Here is a 19,787-nt window from a genome sequence, read left to right on the forward strand (position 1 = left end):
GACATGCCCCGCCCTTCATCCCCAGGGGAGGGCGGAAGTCCGGCGATTTCCTCCTGACCAAAAAAAAAAAAAAAAAAAAAAAAAAAAGCGCGGTGTACCAATCCAGTGAAATATATAAATATATATAATAATAAATTTATATAACCGATCTTAATTTTAATTTTGTTATTCTTAGCTTATTTGTGTTTATTTTAAATGTGTTTGCTTTGTCTTCATAGAAGGCGATGCAAGTTCTCAAATGCGTGTAGTTTTTAAGACAACGTTTCACCAAATGGTACAAAGTCCATGCAAGTATTTGCTTAGACAAGTCAAAATAAAATGTTATTCTCTTTTTATCCTAAATTTCTTGCATAAACACTTGCAATTTCTTGCAATGATTTGCATTCAACGTCTTTCACGTTCAAAGTGTTGCTTACTATAAAAATTTTTTAAGGGTAATGCGTATTTTATTGCAATAAATTATTGCTCTTGTATGAAAAACAAAATGCATATAAAGCATGTTTATAAAAACGATGGAATTTCATGATTAAAAGAAAAACGCAGAATTACTTTTTGTGTTCTAAAAACGTGTTTGCATTTAATACATATTTTAGCAAATAATTAATTCAAAGAGAGCTAGAGCTATTGATTGCAAAACAGTATGTTGTAAATCAGCAATTCTCTAGAGCCGTCACTACACTGATACAGTTTCATCGTTATTAGTTAATTCAAATATACTTAATATTGTTACCATTTTTTTAAATCAACGTTTCAATTCACATAAGTTCATCAGGCGGATTTTCGCTTCATGTTCACTCGAGCGTGTGTTTTTAACCCCTAATACGTATATCTCCACAGTTCAGCGGGATGATGTCCGATGGCCGCCTGAGGGCCGATATAGGTTGAACTTGGGAATAAACATTTCCAAGGTAAAAGGGTCAAGCCCTATTAAAGCGATACAAGGTCGGCCATCGTTTATCTGCAGTTGAAGTTTTTGGAAACGAAATAATATCAAATAACAATGGGTATTGGTTAATTATTTAAAAAATATTCTGTTTTTTTTTAAATATTTAATATAAGAAAACCGTATATTTTTAATAGGTCGTCGTTCTGATTAATATACTAGTACAGATTAGATTTTTGAAGTCGTCGTAGCCTAAAGGATAAGACGGCCCGTGCATTCGTATCTAGCGATGCAATGGGGTTCAAATCCCGCCGGCGGGTACCAATTTTTTTAATGAAATACGTACTTAACAAATGTTCACGATTGACTACCACGGTGAAGGAATAACATCTATACTAATATTATAAAGAGGAAAGATTTGTTTGTTTGTTTGTTTCGAATAGGCTCCGAAACTACTGGACCGATTTGAAAAATTCTTTTCCATTAGAAGCCGACATTGTCCCTGATGAACATAGGCTACTTTTTTTTATTTATTTTTTATTTTATTTTTTTGGTTTCATGTGTGTTTTAATGTTTCCGAAGCGAAACGAGGGCGGGTCGCTAGTCGTATAATAAAAATCAAGCCCGCAAAATTATAATTTGCGTAATTACTGGTGGTAGGACCTCTTGTGAGTCCGCACGGGTATGTACCACCATCCTGCCTGTTTCTACCAAGAAGCAGCAATGTGTTTCGGTTTGAAGGGTGGGGTAGCCGTTTTAACTATATTGAGACCTTAGAACTTATATCTCAAGGTGGGTGGCGTATTTACGTTGTAGATATCTATGGGCTGCAGTGACCACTTAACACCAGGTGGGCTGTGAGCTCGTCCATTCATCAGAGCAAAAAAAAAGTTCTCGTATAGCTATGCCTTTATTTGGTGGGTTTTCAGCAATAGTGGGACAGTTGTTAGTGATGTTGGGTGACAACGCAATATCTTGTGGTCAACATGATTACGCTTGCTCCCTTTCTATTTGAGATGAAAGGTTAAGCCAAGAGGTCTTCTATAAAACACACAATGCGGAGTACCTTGCTCTGGAGGTCCGTCGCGAATTGGACAGGGTAATCCTTATCTCTAAATCTAAGTCCCGAAGACACGAACTTTTTTTCGTTGTTCTTTACCCATGCACACAATTTAAACTTATTATTATTATTGTTGCTTAGATGGGTAGACGAGCTCATAGCCCACCTGGTGTTAAGTGGCTACTGGAGCCCATAGACATTTACAACGTAAATGGACCACCCACCTTGAGATATAACTTCTGACGGTCTCAGTATAGTTACAACGGCTGCCCCACCCTTCAAGCCGAAACGCATTACTGCTTCACGGCAGAAATAGGCGGGGTGGTAGTACCTACTCGTGCGAACTCACAACAGGACCTACCACCAGTAAAGTGTCGAAATTACTCATACACGAAAAACCGAATATAACTAAAATTTATTGTTTTCAAATTAATGTCTAAATTATATTACTGTACCGAAATCTTTCTCATGTAAGTATCTGTTCCTTGTAAATCTGTCCCATCTAAGAAAAATATTAGGAAGTCATGTGTGAACATATTATATTTTACTCATATTTAGTAAATTAGTATGCAGCATCCAATTCTCGCTTAAAGTTATTTATTATTAATTTGTTATTAATTAATAATTTTTTTAAAAACATCCATGTCGTTTTAGGATCCATTAACGATACCCCATACGCTAATGGTGCACGCGAAATTCTCTTTCACATAATATAATTATCTAGGCCCGCCCTAATTAAGGTTTTACGCTATTTCATTACACAATTGGTTCGCGGTTTAGATAAAACACTTTCCCGATTCTATCAATTTAGTACCAAAAATGTCTGAAATAGGAAAATACTTTTTTTTCATTGAATTATGGAATACTAAATACACCGTTATACTACTGTAAAACCTTATATACTCCATTACTTTTGTATTCAAGTAAAGAAAGCAATTTTTCACGTTCAACACTTTCTTTAGAATACCGTAACAATGTTACGTAGTTTTTAAAACGCTGTTCAATGAACCCTAAAGTAACTCATAAAACAGAACACTGCATCTAGCTTTGAACGTTGTTCGATAAATATGGGAATCGGAAAGGCATTGTATACATTTTCATCCCTTGAAAGCGTGCAGTGGTGCGACTTCTCTTATCTATTATTTTTCCACAATAAAAAAAAAAAACATTTTGAACGATAGTGTGTTCCACTTTTGTGAAACTAAATAAATGTGCAATGTTCGAACGTAATAAATCTTTTACACATAATTTTCGTTGGGAATGCGTGATGTGATACTTGAAACGATCCTTATTATTTTAAGAATTACATTGTATGTTTAGGAAATATCGGTTTGCAATTAATCATTCATACTTAACTCGTAATATTTGTTTTTCATTTATTTTAAAGTAGTAATGTGGGGAAAAAGTCTTTTCACATTTATAGTATGGATGAAATTGTAATAAAATCTCTTTGACTATACTAATTGTATCTGGCTGGTTTTGGTATCATTAAAAGTTTAAATTTTAAAGAAGATAATTCCAAATTCAAATTAGGAAAATGTGTGATTTTTATTTATTTTTCGTACTGTTAGGATGAGTAATGAAGAAATTCGATACATTTTAAAATTTTACTACAAAACAGGTAAAAGTGCAACGTAAACCGCGAAAAAAATTTGCGATGTTTATGAACCTAGTGCAGTGTCTGTGAGAGTAGCACAAATTTGGTTTAAGCGTTTTCAATCTGGAAATGTTGATATCAAAGATGCACGTCGCAACGCGCGAACAACTGATGAGATTAAAGCAAGAAGTTGAGAAAAAGCGGCCGGAATTAATCAACAAAAGGGGTGTGGTTTTCATCATGATAACGCTAGACCTCACACATCTTTAGCCACTCGGCAAAAATTAAGAGAGCTTGGCTGGGAGGTGTTTGTTAATGCATCCGCCGTATAATCCTGACCTTGCACCTTCAGATTTCCACCAGTTTCGGTCTCTTCAGAATTTTTTAGGCAGTGTCAGGTTAACATCACGAGAGAACTGCCAAAACCAATTGTCGCGGTATTTTGATCAGAAGCCCCAAAATTTCTATAGCAATGGGATCATGTCCCTACCAACAAGATGGCAAAAAGTAATCGAACAACATGGTACCTACATAATTTAGTTAAATGTAAATAAACTATGTATATTAAAAAATGTTGTGAATTTTCTTAAAAAATGCGAAGAAACTTTTTCCCCAACCTATTATTATCCTCCCGCAAGTTCAGTGGACGTCTGGACAGGTTTCCTTGCTCTATTTAATTATAATTGCTCTTTATTGGACCATTCAAATTTTATTACCAATTAGGATGGAATGGCTCTTCAAAACTTCACTGAAAGAAAGACGCTTCTGCATATATTGACAGTAAAATTTTGTAAGCTTAGTCGGTACACTTTGAACTTAACACAATTTGCATCACAAGTATGCAATTTTGTCTTTAATCTCGCTGTTGTTTATATCCTGTTATTTGAATGTACATACATATTTTACGGTATGTATGAAAATATTTTATGATAATATGTAAAATACATTCATAAAGCAAAATTCAACAACGGACATGCAGAATACTTCATATTTAAATATTTTTATAACATTAACAAAGTTAGAGGTACCTTGGGAAAACGTTAACAGAAAGTCTTTTAGCAAGTTGTTCAAGTGTTTTTTTTTGTGTTTAGTAACTTCTTCAGTAGCGGGTAGTCAGATAGTAAAAGACGATCGGATCATCTCGAATAATTATTCTGAGCGAAGGACTGATGTTATCAGAACAATGTTATAAAACTCTTAAAATTTGATCTTAGATATATACCTAGTCAGGTCATAATTTCTGTCACATGTTTAATGTAAAATAATTGAAACAAGTTTATTCATTATGTAACCATTAATATACCAAAATGAACTTAACAAAACATAGATTCTTATGACACTAAAGTTTATTCAAAATGACCTCCGTGATTTTGAATACAGGCCTTCAATCTGCGCGGCCAGTCGTCTATCGCAGCATGAACGAGGTCCATGTCAATATCGGCGGCTGCCTTAATCAAGGATGTCTTGAGTGACTCCAAATTGGGATGAGGCTTTGAGCACGCCTTTTCCTCCAAGAGTTGCCATATCTTGTAATCTAACGGATTCAAATCTGGACTGGAGGAGGGCCAGTCTTCGAGCCGGATTAAGTCGATTTCACGCGCCGCCAGCCAGTCTTGTGTGCTCTTCGCTCTATGAGCTGGCGCCGAATCTTGTTGGAATACCCAGTGCCTGTTATTGAACATGGTATGAGAAACAGGTTCCACAAGGTTCGTCAGGACTGTATTTTGATACACAACTGCATTCGTTTTTACACCTTTCTCACAAAAATGTACCTCTGTTAAGCCCCAATAAGAAACTCCCAACCATACCATGAGCGAGGATGGAAAATGACCTCGTTGGACACGCGGAATACAGTTGCTCGCTTCTTCACTACTGTCTGCGTACACCTTATCATTTTGTTTGTTATAGCTCGCTTCTACGGTAAAAATTTTTTCATCCGAAAAAAGAATTTCCCGATATTTTTTTCCCGCGTACTGCTTCAATAAAGCGCGGCATCTCTTCAGTCTCAGGTCCATTAGACGAGCATTCAAACGATGTCCTGTTTTCTTAGATATGCCCGAAGCCCTAAGTCTTCATTTAACACCCTTTTCACCGTGGTTCTGCTTAACCCCATCTGATGGGCCAACAGTTTCTGCTTACGTTTGGGATTTCTTTGAATTCGCGCCTTCACAGCTTTTATCACTGCTGGAGTCCTAACAGACCGAGGGCGACCACTTCTTGACCTGTCATCTACACTAGAGTCTTCATTGTGTCGGTTGATGGTACGATAAACGAATCTTTTGGTTATATTCAAATTTTTCAGTATGTTAAAAATTTGAATTGGCGCGTAACCGCAACGATGCAACGCAATAACTGCAACACGGTCTTCTTTAAGCGTCCACTCCATATTTAAAAATGAGTAAAATTCTAAAAGTATACATTTTTATTTTCATGAACAATTCGAAATTCGAATTCAATAAACTTTTTTGTGGCCAGCATTCTAAAAGAAAAGTTTTTACTGTGTGACAATACTTATGACCTGACTAGTTAAATTATCTTTTCGGTTACTGATTTGATAGTACCCGTAAGGACAGTAATATTTACCTACTTTATCGTTGACGAAGGTAGACGAACGATACAACATCCCCCCGTTTAGAAAATACCAGACCCCTCAGAATTAGCACAACGTAGAATCAGTATTCAATGATGAAAGCTTTTACCGTTTAACCTCGCGTTCTTTCTTGTCATTATATTGTTTCTCGACGTTTTGAACATTAACTTTACAGTATTAATTATTTTAAAGGAACAACGTCGTCCGTGTGCACGGAAGCTGCAACTGTAACTGTATTAGTTTATGTTTAAAAAGGAAAATTATTTAGAAGTCATTAGTGAAACCCGGTCAACGCTTTGTTGTGACGATCGCTAATTATGTAAATAATATAGGTTTCTTGAAACTTGAACTACTCTAAGACTACTCGACACATGTTAATGGTACTAGGTATAATAGAAATCATTCCGGGAGTGCGAATATTAATTGTCCTAGATATATTTAGTATATCTCAATCGAAAATGGCTTTCGAAAACATAAAAGAAAAAGCAAATACAAAATTTCATCATCCAAATAAAATTTTATAGAACATCAAACGGAAAACCTATCAACAGGGATATATGATTCGCTGAAAACCCAATTTAAATAATATGGTTCTAGTAATTTATTGAAAATGCGAAATTTCTGAAGAGAAGTGAGGCGAGCTCACAGCCCTGTCTGATTTTCAGTGGCTATTAGATTAAATTACGGTATGAATGCAATATCTTAATTGTGTATAATTATGTCTACAAAATTTTAAACACAAAAGATAAGTTATTTGTAACATCAACGACTGAGTGACGCTCTCCCTAAATGTTGCCAACACGTAAAAATCGAATATTGCCAATACGTAAAAAATCGAATGTTGCCAATACGTAAAAAATCCTTGTCGATCCATAATTTACACGCAAGCAACTTTTACATAGCTGAAATGGCAGCACGTTTCGTTTCTGCCAAATATTACCGCGACAAGAATAACTCGATTCCAATTAGGGGAATGATTTTATATTTTAATGAACATTTTGATCGAAAAACAAAATATCGGAAACGAGCCGTTTAATTAACGAGCCATACGAATTAAATAATGAAACCTGAATCGGGTTTTATTACATTTGGCATTATCGTTTGAGAGATGTACGGTTGGATCAGTAATTTATTATGCGAGGCTGTGTATGACAACAGCAAATTGGTTTTCCTAAATCTCATAATAGACAACAAAAGTTCAATCAGGAAATTAGATACAACGGCATAACTCAATATAAATACTGCGACCGCAACGTCCGATGAAATTATCTTGTGCAGATTGTTATGATATTCTACAATATACGAAGTAACGGCATACTGTTGCTACTGGAACTAATTAAACTATTGATGTCATTAATTACTTGAATTCAGTAGATACGTGAGATGCAGACATAATTATCTAATATATTGGTGTAAATGATGGAAGTAGCTCATTGCCCATCTGGGATTAAGCTGTTACCGAAGCCCAAAGTTGACAACACAAGTAACACCGTCCAGCTTGAGGCAAGAGATATGTACATCTGGGTTAAAGCGGAATAATGGATATCGTGCTGATCGATTCAGAACTCATGAATGTCTTTTATAATTTTTTTAATTTGACGGTAGTTTGTAAAAGATTTGTTGTTGTGCGTCAGTTCAAGATAGAGTTGATTTGTTTTCGTCTGAAAAATTACTAATAGCAAAAATGTTTTGTTAACTTATTGTACTTAGTTTAACGACTGCCCATTTATCATTGTCCATCTAAAAAGAGACATTTCAATACACATTCTTCGAATACACCAAACTTCGCTCTGCGGGTGTTAAAATTACAGTTTTCTGTGCCTCTCGAATTACAGATGTCCCTGAGCGACGGTAACGATGGTGTGGGTCGACTTTTCGTTGACGTCTTCCTTTGATCGTTAAAAGTACATCTCGTCGAAGTTCAAATATTACATCACTCAAAGCAGACATCGAAGTTAACAAGAAAAGATACGAAAAACCAATACGAGCGCGGAAATACTGTGTACAAGTCAGAAATCGTCCGCGTTTTCTACATTTTAAAGTATATCTTTAATATTAGATTTACCTATGATGTTGCCGTTTTGTAAAATTGGTTATTTGAAATGTAATTTATGTACAGGTGGAATTAAATTTCACTTTAAAAGAATGGAATTCTATCTTCAAATTCAGTCATTTGTTTATTAATTAGCACTTCTTCCACCGTAGTTTTTTTTTTTCACCAATATGGATACGATAGAGTTTCGGTGTGGTAGCAACGCCGTACAATCGATTTACCATTAGTAACGTGTACGGAGTGAAAACTACAACGATATCCTACCCAGGCGGCGAAGCAACACAAAGCCGCCGTCGCCCGAAAAATGGCTTATCGGATCCCCCGCACCCGACCCGCTTTCAGTGCTTTTAAGCTCTTCAAGCATCTTCACCATCCTCATCAAACTTGTCGATTGCGACGAAGAGTTCGACGAGTGAACTAATCCATAGACACAAAACCCGCTGAGTTCCTCGCCGGATTTTCTTAGCGGGTCGCTGTTCCGATCCGGTGGTAGATTTTGCGAAGCACTGCTCTTGCTAGGACCAGTATTAGCATACTTTCTCAGGTTAAGCCCCGTTAGTTGTCCTACCAGTCATAACCTAACTGGAAATAGTCCCTTAGTTAACTTAGTTAGCTACCAGCAAAGAAATAGGGAAAAAAAAGTGAACGCACAACTCACTATTGGTCTAAACGCTCCCGACATGGCAATTTCGTACGTAAAAAACCTAAAATATGATATCAATAATCAGAATAAGAACAAATGGAAATCTAATATTTAAGATTAAACTTATGGATTAACTGCGTGCTAATTGTGACCGGAAGTAAATAGCATAAGCACGAAGCCTGAATAAAATCAATACCAACTTCTACTCGTATACTATCGTTTAGTTGGTTCCTCCCTTAATGCGAATACGTGACGAAAATTATTACGCTCCAACTAACCGTTTCTTGTGGCGCAATTCAGGTTCAGGTATTTGCTGTGATCACAATTAATTCCCATTAAGTCTTTAACCTCTTCAGGGACGAATGTTTTAAAGTACAAAAATTATGAATTTAGTTTATTCTTTATTGCGATTTGTTAATTTTATATTGAACGCAATTCAATAAACAAGCAAAAAATAACAAACATATATGTGAATATTAATAAAAAATAAATATGTCCACATATTTGGCCATTTAGCAAGAAGTTAAAGAAATAAATAACAAAAAACAAAACAAAAAAAGCAATCGTACACATATGTACACATGTACCACTATGTCCCTGAAGAGGTTAATGTTTTTGTGTCAATTGAAAGATTGGTGTATTTCATAGAGAGGTTACAAAAGTGACAGACGTAGATGTTCCTAACAAAATGACGGATCAGTAAATCTGTACCTAAATATATTTCTGATTCAGTCGCAATTCTTAGATCTAAACTGAAAATTTCAGATTAGTATTAAATTGAAAATTCTTCGTTTCGGAGTAATACAAAACGCACAGAACGTGAACTACAATTTTCATATTTGAAGTGAAGTTCGAATCCTTTGTTATGGTGGACGGACACTCAGGTATTTGCATCACGTTAGTTTACAAAGAATTTTTATGAGAATTTGCAATAGAGCAATGAGCAAATAGATTTCTACTTCCGAGACTAAAAGGAATGCAAGATAGGTATGCTTTATCGCAGCAGTCATTTGAAGAGAGAATTATTTAAACGACCTCTCGCATTACCTTTAATAAAATCTGAATGGGACACCGACAGTTTGAGTAGATGAAACGGTATGTTTACTATACAATGATAGTAAGAATTATAATTATTGCTATCATTTATAAGAATTTAGAAATGATATTATACTATCATTAATAAAAATAATGGACAAAAAAGTTAACATAAATATTATGCGTATAAAATTATAATGTAAGTAATTTTGTAATCTACACGGCAGAACGGATTTTATTAATATTTTTTTTGTGTGTTGAGTAGGTCCGTTTGATGGTTTAGTTTTATGATCGATTCCGATAGATGATACTACCATAGGGTTCTAGGTTTTATACTTATATATGGTAAGCTTATTATTATAATTATCATAATTATTATATATATTTACTGTAGCGTTTAGCTTTCACAAATACTTCAAACTTTGTGAATAATATAAAAGTGATTGGAAATCAAAAATTAATAATAGATTATATATGCAACGTACCGCTTTTATTATGTAGTAAAATTGATTATTTGCTAAGAGACTACTTAGCTGGCTGATTGCTTCATGACATCAGGAAGATGAATGGGGCTAATCCCAATACCGGACGCAAAGATGGATGACATTGCGCTTCATATAATGCACCAGTGTAAATATTGTTAGCATTGAAATATTCACACATATACGATATGTATTGTATTTATATTAGAGTATTTTGACATTCCCTCAATGTAGTTTTAGGTATCTATCTCTACAGTATACCGAAGACATTAAAACTTCGTGATAGAAACCGTGATCCAAGTACCATTAAAGAACAACAATCTTCAACACCAGGAAACTTTAAAGTTTACGAATAATTAATTCACCACACTTCGAAGCGCACAGCACTTGTAGCGAAGTTGAAAAATTCAAGTTCTACAATGTTGTTTGTTTAAATTATAATGATGAAAATCTTCCGGTAAGAACAGTACATGAATTTAATTTATCGGTATTTTCATTAAAATAATAAGTTAGCGCGGTTCACCATAATAGTCTAGCACGATTGAGAGGCTATCTTTAATTCGTTATACTCATCGAATCCTTTGCATTCGGGCTAATAAAATGCTATCACCAACATGCCATCGCTTTACGAAGAACGTACATAAGTAATGATAATAATATTTACATTTATATTTAAATAATACTATATTCTGCATTTTAGATTACTTAACGTACACGAATTTAATGTCGAACCTATGATTGTTTCTTGAACAAACATTTAAATAAAAAGAACACAGGCCTCGGAAGAAAGCACAAATAAAAACCGATTAAACTAGAACTAGAATTTTCCAGCGTAGTTATTTAAACAAAATTATTTTAATTGAAAAGTTGACCAATTTGTGGGAATTTGTAAGACTACTGCGTCTCTTTCTCGAGTGCGCCGCTACGAACTTAGGATTGCAAAATAAAAAAACCGTCTCTTTAATTTGAGGACATATTTACGAATTAGGATAATGAATGGAAGGAATGGACCACGACGCCATAAACGTGATCATTATTCAGAAGCAAAGGATGTGGTGGATCGGTTTTTGTAGGACGTTAGTAAACACATAGTGGGTTGTTAAATTGAGATTAACATGAATAAAATAATACCACGGAGAGTTAGTTTCAATGACAAAACTGACGTAAAATTATTTACAAGCGGTTTTGTAAAGTACTCGTATGTATGGCTCCAGTTTTGAATTAAGAAACGAGCTGTGATATCCAAATGTAATCAAAAGTTTGATTAACTACATATATGTGGAAACAGCTAAATGTGCTGGATGGGTGGTAGAATTAATTTCGTAAAGTAAAACCCTGTGGATAATTTACACTAAAGTCAGGCATATTTTAATTTAGTTGTATAGAGTAGCAGCAGGCTCACTCAGTATTTTGCTAGTATATTATTATGACAAATTGCCATAATCGAATTGTGTATCATACCTTTAAAATCAGAAAGTATAAAAGTATTTGGACACAAACTGATGCAAAGCTGTGCCAACACGAATTTGAAGTTGAATTTGTAAATCTTCAATATATTTTTATTTGTCATAAATAAAATATTAATGTTGAATCCATAAATATTTTGACGAAAGTGCAAAATATATACGATACAACAGTAAAGTCAACTTCTAAATTCTCGTTATTGCGGCACCACTTTGACGAAGTCACCACTTTATCTCTTATTAATAAAAATATATTTATATACACCGCTTTTCATCAAAAGCATACTCAAATTAAACAAGTTAAATTTGTACTTCATTTGTTCTTAGCTTGTAGTGCTAAGACACGGTGACAGTCTCTGGTAGATAATTTAAATTGACGCAAACCGCCCTTATTGGCAATAATTAACATTGTTTAAAGTTTATTTTATTCTGTTATTATTTATTTAATATTTAGTGACACCGTTTTGATGTAAAAATGTTCAGAAGATTTTTAATATCTAATTTATTATTTAAAAACACCAATGACTATAAATCAACTCAAATATTAATAAGCATAAATATTAAAAATAAATTATTTTATAATTAATATTAATACTTTGAATAACTATTGTAATTGTTTATGCCAAAATTAAATGGTTCAATTGACAATTGAGTAGAAAAAGAACAAAAATATTAGATAATCGAACAACACAGTGTTCTGTCCCTGTACCCTCTGTCGGTAAAATTTGAATTAGTGCATAAAATTAAAAATATCCTAGACGTGTCCTCAAATACCTGGATATCTATGGAAATAAAATTATTTATCTCGGACAAGTCATGTCTCGGACAAGTGCTTTCTAACGTCAACGAACTTTGAAGCATTTTCCTATACTCGTACTTCATTAAAACGGGTGACGCGGGAAGCTTTTAAGCGACTTCGTAAGTCAGCTTAAAGAATCGGTTCCAACTATCACTTAGTTCCGGTCGGATAATGTTTTATTTTTGAAATATTTCTGAGACAGCGCGATGAAAATGCTGATCATCAATACAGGTTTAAATTTAATTTATTATATTTATCATAAGAATATACAGTTCACTTAAAATGAGATACAAACAAATATATTTACGTAAAAATTTATCCTTTGTTCAGTGAGGGAAAAGCGATAATACCTTACCAAGTGTTATTGTAGACTGCAAAAAAAACTTACCTGAAAATCAAATGATTAAAGTTAGATTATTAAATCCAGTTAGCTCGTTAGGATTAATTGTACCTTTCAAGCAATGTATTTGAGAGAAGGATCATTTTGAAAAATTTGTTGGTTCCTACATTTATTTACTAACTGTTCATTTTATCTTTATATCTTTTATTTACTTTACATAATATTTAAATTTTCTTCGTTAAGACTATTAGCACAATTGTAGAAGAATGTCACAAAAATAAAGTACAATTAATAAATGATAATTGCGATCGATCGTTCCTGTGGAACTCTACATGAGGTTTTGTTATGTTCCACTCAAATTCGTGTTGATGTTGTTTGCGACTTCTCATCAGACGACGTTTTCAAAATTAATCTGACAACTTAAATTTGTTTACAATCCAATACTTGAATGATATACTCGCAGATAAATAAAACTACTTCAAAACAAAAATCGATGAGGAATTCTTAAATTAAAAAAATAATATTTACTGCATTGAAAGCACGCGGCTGCGTTCTAGTTATAAAGGCAATGAAAGGCTTCCCCTGCTCGTGATTAATAGAACGTTCCTTCTTTATTTTGCGCGATGAACGTACGCTTGAACCGGTGCTTGATTACTAATATGAAATACAGTCCCCTTTATGAACTAGACGCCACACGTGGAAAAAATCACAAACAATATTTTCCCTTTATGATGGTGTATTTCCATTAAAAGTACTCTTAACATGTGTCTCTTTTTCTCTTGTTTTAAAACGGTCTTTTGTACCCTAAATAATGAATTTTGATAAATGATTTTGAATAAATTTTGGTATAATAGGTTGGGGAAAAGGTTTCTCCGCATTTTTTTTTAAAGAAAATTCACAACATTTTTTAATATAGGTTTTTTACATTCAATTAAAGTATGTAGGTACCATTTTGTTCGATAACTGTTTGCCATCTTGTAGGTAGAGACATGATCCCATTGCTATAGAAATTATGGTGCTTCTGATCAAAATACCGTGACGATTCGTTTTGGCAGTCCTCTCGTGATGTTAACCTGACACTGCCTAAAGAATTCTGAAGAAACCGAAACCGATTAATTCCGGCGGCTTTCTCTCAACTTCTTGCTTTAATCTCATCAGATGTTCGCAGTAGAGTTCAGAATCGATGGTCTTGCCTGGTGGTAACAGCACGTAATGAATAATGCCCTTCCAATCTCACCACACACACAGCATCACCTAGTTGCAAAGTAGCCCGGGTTTCGCCAGTCTGTGAAGCCTGACCGGCCTTTGTCGACGACCTTTTTCGCACGTTTTCAGTTTTCGTTTCAGTTTCTTCAAAAATGGTTCGGTTTCATTACGTCGTAATAAAGAATCACAAATGAGTGCACGGTTCATTAGGTTTCTTTTACTGAACTCCTGAGGTACCCAAATATCGAGCTTTTTTGTGTACCCAATTTTTTTCATATGCACCAAAACTGTTTTATGGTCAATTCCCAGTTCTTCAGCTACGCCGTAACGACTGATATGCCGAGCTTACTCCACTTTTTCAAAAATGGCATCCTTTAATTCCGTGATAGGGCGACTAGAGCGACGTTCATCTTTGACATCAAAATTTCCGGATTGAAAACGCTTAAACCAAATTTGCGCTACTCTCACAGACACTGCACAAATTCCATAAACATCGCAAATCTTTTTCGGGGCTTGCGTTGCTTTTATACCTTTTTTGTAGTAAAATTTTAAAATGTATCGAATTTCTTCATTAGATTCACTCATCTTGACAGTACGAAAAATCAATAAAAATCACACATTTTCCTAATTTGAATGTGAAATTATCTTCTTTAATATTTAAACTTTTAATGATACAAAACCAGCCAGATACAAATAGGCTATACTATTTGGCTATCCAGAGATTTTATTACAAGTTGATACATACTATAATACGAAAAGACTTTTTCCCCAACCTATTGTAAAAATAAAAAAGTTTAGTCGTGTTGAATTTCTTAATACAGTGTTTAGTCAGTTTATACAGAAGTTTATGTTAACGTCATAGTAGCTTAATAGATAGGCCTAGGCGCGTAAAATGTACAAAACCATTAAAAAAATTGACGGTAGCGCATATTTTGAGCCCGTACGCTACGTGTCTTCTTTTTTTTTTAAATAGGGAGATAGCCGCTATACAATACAATTGACACTTCGATCTCATATATTAAGGCAAATTACGGTACTAATAGCGCCTTTCTTTTTTCTTTTCAAAACCTTCCTGTAACAATGTCCATGAGTGACGCTGATTGTTTATGATTATGTTGTTCATTCATAATTACGTCTGCGTTCTTCTTTTTAAATGATTTCAACACTTTAATATCATATAAATTTATTTAATGGAAATATATTAATTAATTAGTTCCGAAAGTCTAACGAAAAAACAACATTTTACAAAGAGTTTTTATCGAAATATTTACGATCGATTTAACGTTGAAACTGCTTTTACACGCAAAATTACGATTCAGTGCACGGGCCGTATGGATCGGAAAATATTTTAAAGCAAACATGTGTCCGTGACAGTGATGGCTTTACATACCTGGTTTCATTTTCCGTTGAATTACATTACATGCGACTATTAAAAAAACAATTACCGTGTTATTTTGAAGTCGTCGTGGCCTAAAGGATAAGACGTCCGGTGCATTCGTATATAGCAATGCAATGATGTTCGAATCCCGCAGGCGGGTACCAATTTTTCTAATGAAATACGTACTCAACAATTGTTCACGATTGACTTCCACGGTGAAGGAATAATATCGTGTAATAAAAATCAAACCCGCAAAATTATAATTTGCGTAATTACTGGTGGTAGGACCTCTTGTGAGTCGGCACGGGTAGGTATCACCGCCCCGCCTATTTCTGCCGTGAAGCAGTAATGCGTTTCGGTTTGAAGGGTGGGGCAGCAGTTGTAACTATACTGAGACCTTAGAACTTATATCTCAAGGTGTGTGGCGCATTTACGTTGTAGATGTCTATGGGTTCCAGTAACCACTTAACACCAGGTGGGCTGTGAGCTCGTCCACATATCTAGGCAATAAAAAAAAATTAACAATAAAAGACACTAGTTTGTTTCGAGTGAACAGTAAGCACGTTTAATTAAACGACATTTTGTAAGCTGATTAACTTATCGTATAATTACGTAGCCGTCTTGTTAGCAAATAATTAACTGAAACGGTTTAGTAATTGTCGATCGACTGAAGAATCAATAGAAGTGTAATTGATTAATAATTAATATTTCACGTTGTAGCTGTTTCCAATTTTCAATATTCGTTTGTCGTCGAATGTTGTTGCGATGGGAGAGTCAAGTAGTTCAGACGAGTCATTATTCATTAAAGCTAGAACTTGCATATTGACCAACCAGGTAGTCAATCAGCGTGGATTTCAAAGAGCTTATTGTATACTCAAATATTGGGGCTGCAAACGTGTGCATGCGTGTGACAAGTGATTTAATAGTCAGGTCGCATTCGTCAATGTAACAAACGGACAAAGCAATCCCGCGCGCACCGAGTTAATTGAAATCATCATAGAACAACGATTGTTTGTTTATAAAACCGTGAATCTCTTATTATTTAAACATATTAGCGGACCTCACAAACGTCCTGTGAATGCATACAAAAAAGTTCATTCGAATCGGTCCAGCCGTTTAGGAGGAGTTCAGTGACATACACACATACAGTCGAATTATGTATACAAGTATAAAGATGTATATCTATTACTGAATGCTGTCAGTCGTGACCATGAAATTTTGTAAATCATAAATTTGATTAACGACTCGCGAATTCTGAGGGCTTACTACTTTCACTGTACAAGAATTCAATACAATTACACAAACGAGTCTGGAGCTTATGAATCTGAGATAAATTCTACGATAAATGTTTGATGCATATAGACTTTAAAAGAAGAAACTAAATAGTTTTACATAAACATCAGTTAAACCGTACGCGCTAAAATATTACTTTATAAATTGCATAACGCTTTACCTTTGTATTTTGTTTGGTAAGCGCTAATGATAACATTTTAGTCTCATCTTAAAAAGCATTTTTTTTAAATTGTATTGCGTCGTTATGCCCCGGGTTTATCAATCGAAGCGTAGTAACATGACTGAGCTCGAATTATCATGCAAGCCTCAAGATCTTAACACTCTCACAGCTGAACGACGGCGACGGATTTTTTTATTTTTTTTATTTCTTAGATGTTTGGACGAGCTCACAGCCCACCTGGTGTTAAGTGGTTACTTAATCTTACCCTTATGCTCCGTGTATCTATCTGCGACTTTATTTTCGTGTGTGTTCTTGTGTGTTCACTTCATGTCTTAGTTTAGAATCTAATTATTTATAAATTCAAAAAGATGAATTGAGCAACAATCAAAAGTTTAAAATTCAAATCTAATGTACATCTTAAATATTGGTTTGTGCTGTCTATAGTGTCCATGACTGTATCAGATAATTTCGTGTGAGTTCAATCCTTCCGTTACTTAATCTATGACAGACGGGGACCCTAGCGTACCAACTGGGGGAAGATTGCATCCTGGATGTATGTAATTCGCGGCGACAGGGTCAACGTTATTGATTACTATACATTGCGACCTTACTCGACCGAATGTTACACAAACACTGTGTTGAGAACATTATCAAATATTGTTCAAAATATGTATTATCGATATACCTTAATAATTTTGTTACTTAGTCTAATATAAAAATTATTGAGTATTAGATGATTACACGTTGATTTTTCATTTGATCAGATCTTTATTTCACTAAAATTATTGAATTTATAACAAAAACAAACATCCTACATGTTACATTTATCCGTTAATATCGTTATATCGTCTTTTCGCATTAAAAGTGTACAATTTCGAAAAATATTCGAAATTGAATTAATATGCGGAATCATTTGGTATCACCAGTATTTTTCTCATAAATACTGTCAAAAGAGCGTAATTTCGTTTTTTTGTTTTACCTTTATTTTGACTACTATTAACAAAATTAATACAAAATTTTATCTTACTTTAAAAGACAGATAATGTAACTGGTAAAAAATTAAAAATAAATGTTGCAAAGATGATTAATATTAAAAATATCACATGTTAAACCTTAAAGCACTCTCCTGTAAAATTAGTAAGTTTTGAGATTATACTGTTTTAATGCGAGAAGACGATATGTTAAAACGCACAGAACTTGAGTGAAATAACGTTTAAAGTGCCTTGTTAAACAGTTTACTCGAACGTCGAGCTTGTAAACCGCCTGAGAGAAAATCCGCTTTGCTCTATCATTACGCTCTTTGATATTAATTAGTCATTTTCCGACAACAAGTTCATACAAGTGCCCTGGTTCTAGTCTAATCCAGGCGAAATGTTTCAAACGGAAAACGTATTTTCCGAATACTGCAGAGACATTTGCCTCTATATTTGTATATCAAAACATTAATGCTTGTCTCGTAACAGACGATAGTAAAATTGAGTGCATGTATGTAGTTGTATGTAATTATACGTACTAGAGGTCCCGCAGTAGTCGAAATTCGACTATAATTAATTGGAATTGTAAGTTTGTACACTATTATGATTGTATTTTATACTTCTATAATCAGAAATTACGCCAAGACTACACTATAAAAAATATTAATTAGTAAAGACAAACAATATTTAATCTATTCTCATTTTGACAATAGACGTCAAGAACAAAATTATTTAATTTTATTATTTATAATTATTATTCAAAAAAAATATTAGCATTGTGCACTTCTTCTCTATATTCTTTATAAGTGTGGAAAATTTCATACTCCTCCGCAAGCGCAATTTTCGTAAAAAGGGATACAAAGTTTTTGCTTCACGTATTAATATATAGATACGTAAAATGTATGTTATTATGTACGTAGGACGTTCGAATTAAACAATCATGTGTGACGGGGTTTGGGCAGACAATGGAAACGTTCTATAAGATTAGATTAAACAATGTATTAGAATATTATATATACGGTTGTTGATACTTAAGCGACTTGAGGAAAATATAATACGAGTATATTGCAATATAATATGTTTCAAATTATATAACATAATAATATTAAAAGTTACATCTACAGTTCCAGGATGCATTTATCGAAGTTCGGATGAGGAAATTGAAGTATAAGTACCAAGAATAATATAAACACCACACAAACATAGCTATGTCTAAGACACGAGACAGTGTATGTCAAAGTATTATATTTTATCAGAAGAACAGTTTAATTATTATCCTTTGAAAAAAATTCAGTCGTCAATACTCTGACACGTGGTACCTACCTACAAGCAGACAACAAGAAGACTAATTTTCGTAAATTCATTTGGACATCCTATTGGATTATATTTATGAAATGTATGTAAACGAAAAAACAAAAAGGGTTTTTTAGAGTTACATATATAGTGCTTATTGTAAAACCTTGATCGCGACGGGACAACGCAAAGCCGCAGTCGCCCAAACATGTCTTTTCAGATCCCCCGGATTCATTCTCGGTACTTTTAGGACCCTCAAGCACCCGACGAACTAACTAAGCCTCACACTAGACACAGACCACTCAGTTTCTCGTCGGATCTCGTCATATCTGAATATTGGTTCAAGATTTTCCTGAATTTGAAATAATAACAAGATTATATTAGTATTATTTTCGTCCGTCGCATCACTTTAGTTTGAAATAATGTAATTCATATCAATATCATAAGTTCTTTTCCATAGACACAGCCCACTGATTTTCTCGCCGAATCTTCTCATTGGGTCGCGATTCCGATCCGGTAGAGTACATTATGCGAGGCA

The 19,787-nt window shown here is 34.1% G+C and overlaps 1 protein-coding gene and 1 long non-coding RNA gene across 12 annotated transcripts in view; one reads left to right on the forward strand and one right to left on the reverse strand.

Annotated features, from left to right (window-relative positions):
* LOC101743427 (triple functional domain protein) overlaps positions 1-19,787 on the reverse strand; it is a 166,232-nt gene that overhangs the window by 66,646 nt on the left and 79,799 nt on the right. The window lies entirely within an intron of this gene.
* Positions 9,396-11,480, forward strand: LOC134199451 (uncharacterized). Its single transcript, XR_009973942.1, has 3 exons — positions 9,396-9,710; positions 10,578-10,800; positions 11,044-11,480. It is a non-coding gene; the product is annotated as an uncharacterized LOC134199451 (long non-coding RNA).

Source organism: Bombyx mori, chromosome 1 (genome assembly GCF_030269925.1).
Source record: "Bombyx mori chromosome 1, ASM3026992v2".
Taxonomy (NCBI): Eukaryota; Metazoa; Arthropoda; class Insecta; order Lepidoptera; family Bombycidae; genus Bombyx; species Bombyx mori.